The sequence below is a fragment of the Suncus etruscus genome, chromosome 2 (genome assembly GCF_024139225.1).
Source record: "Suncus etruscus isolate mSunEtr1 chromosome 2, mSunEtr1.pri.cur, whole genome shotgun sequence".
Taxonomy (NCBI): domain Eukaryota; kingdom Metazoa; phylum Chordata; class Mammalia; order Eulipotyphla; family Soricidae; genus Suncus; species Suncus etruscus.
In genome coordinates this window covers 42,424,609-42,432,931 of record NC_064849.1, presented here as the reverse complement: position 1 = coordinate 42,432,931, position 8,323 = coordinate 42,424,609, and the positions used below count along the sequence as shown (strand labels likewise).

General features: G+C 33.8%; 1 non-coding gene across 1 annotated transcript; it reads right to left on the bottom strand.

Moving 5' to 3' along the window:
* Window positions 1-2,433: 2,433 nt before the first annotated feature.
* Window positions 2,434-2,589, bottom strand: LOC126002882 (U1 spliceosomal RNA). The gene has a single exon (XR_007493487.1). It is a non-coding gene; the product is annotated as a U1 spliceosomal RNA (small nuclear RNA).
* Window positions 2,590-8,323: the final 5,734 nt, after the last annotated feature.

Here is an 8,323-nt window from a genome sequence, read left to right as displayed (position 1 = left end):
TGGATACAGGGTACTTGGACCTGGATTGAATCATGTGTAAAATAAGTGTATTGCCTACAATATTGTACTAGATCTCTGACCCCTTTTATTTCACCTTTTTTTCCTTTTATTTTTGGGGAATGGCCCACACTTGAAAGAACACAAGAGTTGCTCTTGGTAGTGAGCTTAGGAATTATTCTTGGCAAGCTCAGGGGGGCATATGGTATGGAGAATATTGAGCCTGCATTGGCCAATTGCAACCATTGTGCAATCACTTTAGAATAATTTCTTTTTCAAATAATCAAATAGTGTTTCAAAAGAATGCAAAGATAATTGGAATGCATTTTAGTTGCTTGAATGTAAACTTATTCTGTATACTGACATTTTAACACTTCAAAATAGTTATATTAGTTTATCTTTTTTTTTATTTACACCCAAGAATGTTATATAACTGCCTGAGAAATTTTATTATTATATCACTCTCTTTAGAAAGTGCTTGCAGAATCCCCCTGTGAATCGCCATTCCCAGATGGCTAGCAAATATTCTAAAAAAATGAGCTGAATTTAAGTCAGTTTTATTATTCTGAACAGCTTTAACACAGTGTACAAATACGTTATTCTTGTTATACATAATTTTGTTTTGTTTTGTTTTGATTTGGGCCACACCTGGCGATGCTCAGGGGTTACTCCTGGCTAAAGCTCAGAAATAGCTCCTGGCTTAGGGGACCATATGGGACGCCGGGGGATCAAACCGAGGTCTGTCCTGGGTCAGCTGCATGCAAGGTAAACCCCCTACTACTGTGCTATCACTCTGACTCCTTGTTATACATCTTTCTTACAAATAAATTAATACATAAATTAGCCATCAGCTATAAAAGAAAATAACAGTGATTTGCCTTTATGCATTTTGAAGGTATTTGGCATTTGATATGTACATTTTTTAAATGTTTTGGTCAGAGGAGCCAGAGTGATAACACAGCGGTAGGACATTTGTTTTGCATGTGGCTGACCCGAGATAAACCCGGGTTCAAACTCCATCATCCCATAAGGTCCCCCAATCCTGCCAGGAGTAATTTCTGAGTGCAGAGCCAGGAGCAACCTCTGAGTGATGCCAGTGTGTCCCCAAAGGAAAAATAAGTAAATAAATGTTCAGCCATGGATTGTAAGAAAAACTGAAAAACTTGTTTTACTCCTTGAGTTTAAAAATTAAAGCTAAATATGATGGATGTGTTATATATAACTGTCACTTATGGTATTTTCTTAGAGTAAATGTGCCTTATGGCTTTAAATTAAGAATACATAGAATGCACATATCTTTTAAAATTCATGCAAATGGACATGAACAAAATTGATGATTTAAGAATGATTCAAAAAAGCTATCTGGTAACAGCCACCAGCAATGAAAACCAGTCATACTGATACATATATATAGTACCTTCAGTTAATATTTTCAACTACCTTTTTATTCATATTTTACAAAGAGCCTACTATAGGCAAAGAAAAATTACTGAATAGAATAAAAATAGCTTTAAACAAATTATACATAAAAATATAAATATAAGAAAAGCCATATTATTATTATAAAGTAATGATTTATCATTTTTGGATATGAAGGGAAGTTGCAGGAATGGTAATTAATCAATTTTGTAGCATCCAGAAAATCCCTACTCTTTAGAATTATGAATTAGTTTGAAACAGAAAAATACAACTAATAGAGAATAAAATCAGAATTTACTTGTTAGAGACAAATATCCAGCAGCTTAATAGTTATATATTTCTGAGTGTATATATATATATACTTTTTTTGGTGTTTGGTATTTGGGCCACACTCAGTTATGTGAAGCTCAGGGGTTACTCCTGGCTATGTGCTCAGAAATTACTTCTGGCTTGGGGGACCATATGGGACTCCAGGGATCAAAGGAGGATCTGTCCTGGGTCAGCTGCCTGCAAGGAAAATGTCCTAAATGCGCAGTGCCAACTTATAAATTAGTAAAATAATTATTAGTGCAGATCCATTTTGCTAAAAAGTATACATAAATTGGATTAGAAATAATATACTTTTTTGAAATATAAGGTTCTCTATTATTATTCCTCCTTTTATGTAACCTCAACCTGAAATTTGTCCTCATTCTGTGATTCCAGATAAATTTTTGTTCCTTGAAAATACAATTATTGAGGTGGGGGCAGTGTTTGGGTCAACACCAGTGGTGGCGCTCAGGATTTACTCCTGGCTCTGCACTCAGAAATCGATCCTGGCAGGTTTAAGGGACCATATGGGTTGCAAGGATTCCAACCGCCATCTGTTCCTAGAATGGCTGTGTGTAATGCGAACAACCTACAGCTCTGCTATTTCTCAGCCCCCAAATGCAATTATCGTAATACATAAAACATACAGATTTTAATTACTTCTGTTTAAACTCCATTACACACGTACACACACCTTTATTTTTTTAACAGAAAAATGCAGTATCTCCCTACCACAGATTATGCAGTCCTTTTTCCCACATTTAGGGAAATCTCAGGGGTCATTATATCCTTGGTGCAATGAATGAGCCTTGCCCTGAAGAAACCACCTTAGTGATCATGGCACCTCCCCTGCCAGATAAGTATGCACACACACTTTTTCTATTTAATTTCTGCTTATACTCAAGTTGAAATAACATCTCAATCCTCAAATTCTGACTTAAGAGTGCCCTGATATTATTATTATCAGTTCATATCTCTAGTTATATGGATTAATAGAAACGTGCATCTTTATTTTAATTTCTTATTTTTAGTGAAGCACAGTAGTTTTCTGGTTGAACAAAATCTTCTTAGAAAGAGATAGTAGGAGACAGGAGAGATAAGTGTTCAAGAGAGAACACAGGCTTCTCTAGATTTCAAATAAGCAAGCAAAGAACATAGAAGGAAGCAAATGAGATATATTTTCAAAGGAGAACATAAATGACTAGTTCTTATCACCATAGTAATATCAATATTGTTTAATAATTTTATACTATTTGCTTCTCCTAAGAGGAAATTTGGTATTTATGAAATAATTAGTAAATGAAATTTCTTAAACTTAACCTTTGATAGAAAAACTGAGCAAAAATAGAATTGTCTTTATCATCAGGCACAATTTAAGCATGCTGTATTCCTGTACAGTACAGGGATTTAAGCATGCTGTATTCTTGTACAGTAATTAAATTTTCGCTTTTCTTGTTCTGTAGTCTAAGTAGATGGCACAATCTCATCTTAGAAAACGCAAATACTGGGGTCGGAGAGATGGGGCAGTGGTGAGGTGTTTGCCTTGCATGCGGCTGACCCAGGATGGATCCTGGTTCTATCCCCTGGCTTCCCATATTGTCCCCCAAGCCAGAAGCGATTTCTGAGCACATAGTTAGGAGTAACCTCTGACTGTTACTGGGTGTGGCCCAAAATAAAAAAAAAAGTGATACTAGTGAACAGTAAGATTAAGTATTTCTAAATAATGTTATTTTCTCATCAGTTTATAGATTATTTTGTAACATATACTCTATTTAAAACTTGAACAAATCTTTCATTGTTATCCCCAACTCATGTTTTTTCTTTATCTTTCAGTGAGAAGGGAGATTATAGTTTCCCCAATATAGAATACATATGTTTCTATATTTAATTCTCAAGCTCATCTACTCTTCCATTGAATCTATTAATATGAGTATTTCTGTGTTTTTATCTACTGGAAATAGTTCTACTATTTCACAAATCCTTATATCTTCTTACCTACCAAAAAGACTCTAACCTCTACATCATCAGTCTTCTCCACAAAAGTATTATTGTGGCAGGCCAGCTAAGTTGGGCAGCACTGAGAGGGATTTCAGAGTTATTTAATAGGAGGATGGAAGTGAGGAATCGATAATGAGTAGGTACTCAGAGACCAGACACACTGAAGAATAGTTGGAACTGCATCTGATTTATTGGGAGTTCTGTTTCATGTTTAAGCAAAAAAAAAAAAAAATCAATAATAGGAAGTTGGCAAAATCAAGTGTGACATGGTGGGTTTTTTTTCTGCTATATAATAAACATTACATGCCAGCACATTCATTAGACAGCCGTCTAAATGTTTATGTATTTTATAAATTCTTTGTCATCAGTTTCATTTACCATAAATAGAAATCAGAAAAAATACTTATTCTTTCCTTTTAGATGGATTCTTGCTAGTCAACTACTAGTCAGCAAAATACAAGCCCATTGTTTATTAATGCTAAACTAAAAAACCATTGTAAAATGAGGGCAGATGTAATTAAAAGACCAAACATTTTCCTAGCCTACGAAATACTATATAATTAACTAAAAATATTATTGTTTATTCTACCAGCTTGGAAAAATATAACTGTAGATTCTTCCAGTTTGAGAAAAATATTACTGTAGGTTTTTCATCAGTTTAGGGTAAGGTGTGTTCCAGCAATTCTTGTTTTAATGCAAGGGGCAAAGGCACACATTTTTTTCTTGTACTCAGCATTGCTAATTCTCATTATACATTAATGTTTAATAAGCTTATTGTTGCCAAACTCTAAGCTAGGGTACAACTGGCCTTTTCTTAGCAGTGTCTGGTAAGACCACATCTAGTTTTTCATCCTACTAGTATTCAGCCATCATACCTGTAGCCGGAGGCTATGGCATTTTTTTTAATTTGAAGGTCACATCTAGAGGTGCTCAGACCATACTCCTGTCTCTACATAATACTCTATCCCCTCAAACAAAAACAATCTTATTAGTATTTAAACATGGTCATATTTATTTTATTTTTTAAAGTTTTACTGATTTATTGCTAACAGATATAACTAAAATATGTATAACTGATTAGTGTATACATATATATTTTAAAATTTTTTTCCTAACACCCATTTCATTAAGCTATTGGCCTATTAAATTTATTACTTAGGACCAAAAATTCCTCTAACTTGTTGCCTGCATTTTCTCACAAACTATTTAAATCAGACCTTTTAACCCATTAGTCATTCTTATAAGTCTTCTCTGTTGATTCCTGCTCATTTCCCAACCTCTTAATATCTCAAGAACTTAGAGTTCAGTCCTCTGACCTTTTATCATCTCCATTTAGACTAATTATTTGAGTAATTTTCCTTGGTCTTATGGCCTCAATCTTATGGCCTCTGAACTTTAATGACTCTTAACCTTTGTACAGACATTTTCACCTGAACTTTATACTCTCATATATTAAAAACACAACATTAGACCTCTCTTGGAGATTTAATAGTTCTCAAAATCAACATCCAAATTAAACTGCTGATAACAAGTCATTATAATCTCAATAAAAATTTTATAACAGTTTTTTAACTGAATTTGTTGGTTCCATTCTCATCTTTCCATAAGATCTCTCATTCAAAACTCTAAAGAAAGCAAAGTATCAAAACATAATATTTCAAATACTATTTATTTAAACATTGTGGTACAAGATTGCTTATAATATATTTTTTCAAGTATAAAGTTGTTCATGATTGAATTACAGGCATGCAATGTACAAAAAACTTTACCAGTGTGCATTTCCAAACATTAATGTCAACAGCTTCTCTCACTCTCTGTGATGCTTGCAATCCTATTATAAAATAAAAATTAATATTGTCAACAAGCCTTACACATTTTTACATATGCTGTTTTTTCTCTTTTATTTGGATGACCTATTTTGTTTTCTTTTTTTTTGTTTGTTTTGTGGTCACACCCAGCAGAGCTCAAGGGTCACTCTGTGCTCAGAAATCAGCTCTGAGCATAGCCTTAGGGTGTTTGTCTTGCACACAGCTAATCCATGAAGACCTCATTAGATCCCTGGGGTCCCAATATGGTACCCAGAGCTTGCCAGGAATGATTTCTGAGTGCAGAGCCAGGAGTAATCCTTGACCTTCACAAGGTGTGGCACAAAAAAACAAAAGAAAAAAGAAAGAAAGAAGAAGGAAGGAAGGAAGGAAGGAAGGAAGGAAGGAAGGAAGGAAGGAAGGAAGGAAGGAAGGAAGGAAGGAAGGAAGGAAGGAAGGAAGGAAGGAAGGAAGGAAGGAAGGAAGGAAGGAAGGAAGGAAGGAGGGAAAGAGGGAGAGAGAGAAAGAAAGAAAGAAAGAAAGAAAGAAAGAAAGAAAGAAAGAAAGAAAGAAAGAAAGAAAGAAAGAAAGAAAGAAAGAAAGAAAGAAAGAAAGAAAGAAAGAAAGAAAGAAAGAAAGAAAGAAAGAAAGAAAGAAAGAAGAAAGAAAGAAGGAAGGAAGAAAGAAAGAAAGAAAGAAAGAAGGAAGAAAGAAAGAAAGAAAGAAAGAAAGAAGGAAGAAAGAAAGAAGGAAGAAAGAAAGAAAGAAAGAAAGAATAAAGAAAGAAAGAAAGAAAGAAAGAAAGAAAGAAAGGAAAGAAAGAACAAAGAAAGAAAGAAATAACAAAGAAAGAGAGAAAGAAGAACAAAGAAAGAGAGAAAGAATAACAAAGAAAGAAAGAAAGAAATAAATAAGAAATAAAGAAAGAAGAAAAAAGAAAGAAAGAAATAGAAAGAAAGAAAAAGAAAGAAAGAAAGAAAGAAAGAAAGAAAGAAAGAAAGAATGAAAGAAAAGGAAAGAAAGAAAGAAAGAAAGATAGAAAGAAAGAAAGAAAGGAAGAAAGAGAAAGAAGGAAAGAAAGAAAGAAAGAAGAAAGAAAGAAGAAAGAAAGAAAGAAGAAGAAAGAAAGAAAGAAAGAAATAGAAAGAAAGAAGAACGAAAGAAAGAAAGAAAGAAAGAAAGAAAGAAAGAAAGAAAGAAAGAAAGAAAGAAAGAAAGAAAGAAAGAAAGAAAGAAGAAAGAAAGAAAAGAGAGAGAGAGAAAGAAAGAAAGAATGAAAGAAAAAGAAAGAAAGAAAGAAAGAAAGAGAGAGAGAGAGAAAAAAGAAAGAAAGAAAGAAAGAGAGAGAGAGAAAAAAAAGAAAGAAAGAAAGAAAGAAAGATAGATAAAAAGAAAGAAAGAAAGAAAGAAAGAAAGAAAGAAGAAAGAAAGAAAGAAAGAAAGAAAGAAAGAAAGAAAGAAAGAAAGAAAGAAAGAAAGAAAGAAAGAAAGAAAGAAAGAAAGAAAGAAAGAAAGAAAGAAAGAAAGAAAGAAAGAAAGAAAGAAAGAAAGAAAGAAAGAAAGAAAGAAAGAAAGAAAGAAAGAAAGAAAGAAAAGAAAGAAAGAAAGAAAGAAAGAAATCACCCCATGCAGGCACAGGAGACCATATGGGAATCTGGGATTTGAACTACTGTCAGTCCTGGATTCAGCTGCTTGCAAGGCAAGCTCTTAGGCCCCTTCTTTTATAAGTATCTCCTTTGCCTAGATTGTTATAGAAAAATTACTTTCCACAGCATTTCTAAACATGATAAAGTGCTTATAACCTTGGACAGAGAGAAAGTCCAGCAGATAGGATGCATGATTTGCATATGGCAGTGATGTTATTAATCACCAGCACAATATATGGTCCCTTGAACACTTCTAAGGATGTTTCAGGAGCACAGAACCGGGAGTAAGCTCTGAGCACTACCAAATGTTCCACCAATGCTAAATATAAAAAAATTAAAAAAGGTGGAGCCAGAGAGATAGCATTGAGGTTAGGTGTTTGCCTTGCATACAGAAGGACGGTGGTTCAAATTCCAGCTGAGCCTGCCAAGGGCGATTTCTGAGCATACAGCAAGGAGTAACCTCTGAGTGCTGTCGGGTGTGACCCAAAAACCAAAATAAATAAGTAAATAAATGGGGGGCAGAGCGATAGTACAGCAGTAGGGGTAGGGCGATTGCCTTGCACCCAGCATCTAGGACAGAAGTTGGTTCAATCCCCTGGTGTCTCATATGGTTCCCCGAGCCAGGAGCAATTTCTGAGAGCATAGCCAAGATTAACCCCGGAGTGTCACAGAGTGTGACCCAAAAAAAGTTCAAAAACAAAAAACACACACAAAAAATAATTAAAAAATCATACAAATTTTACAGTTCAGGTTTTCCCCCCAGGATATATAATATGTGTATAATATAATAATATAATAGCATATCTTATCTCCTATATTCTTCATATCTCTACACAACAATGCATTAATTGTCTAACACCATAAGCTATCAATTCTTAATCAATGTTTATGTTTTCAAAAATTATTTCTGCTATATAACTTAACATATTTATAATCCATAACATGTAATATGCATCAGCTTTATATTAAAATTTCACATCATTCCCTTTCTATATTCTATACTTCACATTAAAAAAGCTTTTTGCACAAGTCAAAACTAGGTTTAATTGGTTCCAGTCAAATACTGTTTCCAAAACATAATTCATGTTTTTTTAGTCATACAGCAGGAAAGCAGTTGATTTGACTGCTGAAGATTTATGAATAGGATCC